The sequence below is a fragment of the Orycteropus afer genome, unplaced genomic scaffold (assembly GCF_000298275.1).
Source record: "Orycteropus afer afer isolate SDZICR_OR568_19922 unplaced genomic scaffold, OryAfe1.0 scaffold01145, whole genome shotgun sequence".
NCBI classification, from domain to species: domain Eukaryota; kingdom Metazoa; phylum Chordata; class Mammalia; order Tubulidentata; family Orycteropodidae; genus Orycteropus; species Orycteropus afer.
The window spans coordinates 161,470-163,061 of NW_006922732.1; positions in this window are offsets into that span (position 1 = coordinate 161,470).

The following is a 1,592-nucleotide window of genomic DNA, read 5'->3' on the forward strand; positions in this document are numbered from 1 at the left end:
CACTCCTCGGAAGGAAGGTTGGGCAATCCTACTTCCGTAGTGATACTGCCTCGGAAACCCAAGGAGGGGTCGCTATGAGTCGGGGCCGACTTGACGGCACATAACAACAACAACAACATCTATTAAGAATAACCTTTGTGTGTGTGTGTGTGTGTGTGTGTGTGTGTGGTTTTAAAATATTTTCCTCAGAAAGCCTTGATGTGTGCTACCTTGGTTCTCTAGTGTTGTTATAACAGAAATTCCACAAACAAGTGGCTTAACAAACAGATTTGTGAGGACAGTTTAGGAGGCTAAAAGTTTAAGTTCAAAGTGCTGGATCTAGGAACTGGGTGAAAGTCCCTTGACCTTAAGCTTCAACTCTGCCTCCTGTTCCAGTCCCACTAGAGCTATAGGCTTTTTCTGACTGACACAGCTACTGGCAGCTGAGGCTGATGCGCCCAAGATTGACAAGTAAAATGACATAGTCCTGAGATTAGCAGACACACAATAGGCCACTGGTTCAAGATCAGCAGGCAGCATGGCAGGCCACTGAGATGAAGGCTTGGCCAAGTGTAGGATCCTGATGTGCCAACAGTTCAAGACTTTTCTCAAAGCTTCTCTTTGAAGCAGACCACACCCCAAAGGCAGCCACTCAGCTGCTCAGAGTACATTCCACCATGGAGATGATTACAATCTTACCTTGGGGAATAATTACATTCAGGTTCTCAGCAACTTGATATCATAGTGTGGCCAAGTTGACACACAATTCTATGACATGTATAATACCAGATTATTGAAAAAATATATTTTTCTCATTTTTCTAATTCAGTGAGTACTGTCTTTACTGCTACAGAGTGAGGTTTCTATGGCAGAAAGAAAGCCCTACAGGACAGGGATATAAAGCAAGCTCAATGTAGATGAAGTCCCATAGAAAGCTCTACAGCAGGGCATTATCATCAGGATATGCACTTCTAGTTCACACTGAAAATCTCCTTCCCTGTTTTCCTTTTTGCCAGCCTCTCAAGGTACCACCTAGTAGTTCTCTTAGTATGTAATTCAGCTTTTCTCATGCCTCAAAGCTATTTTTCATAATGAATACTTAATATTTTTGTTTAATCTGAATCCAGACTTACATAAATATTAAATATTTAATAATCTTCTCATATACATATTGCCTATCTTGTGTTTTAAATATTTAATTTCCAGAAAGTATTTCAATTTTGCAAAATATTAGAAATGGACAGTAGAATATCAGTTAATAAGTTAGTCTAGTGTCACTGTCATTGTGTGTGCTTACCTTTTTTTCCCCATATTTTTGTGTTTGTGGGGGATTTTTTTTTATGAATTTTCCCACAAACATGGCATAGTAATGATGCGTATGGCCAAAGTCCAGGAAAACATACATCATAAATGACTGCTGGGTAGTTTTTCATCAAATGTTAACATTAGTATTCAACATATTGATTATTTGAGTCTAATAGTTTGCTTCAAAAGACATATATATCATGAGATTCTCCACCTACTCCTCCCCTCTTGCCAGTGTAAAGCATTGCAGTGTAGTAAATTACTTAGTGTGGCTTTTCTACCCATAAGTCTTTGTAAACTCCAAGGTG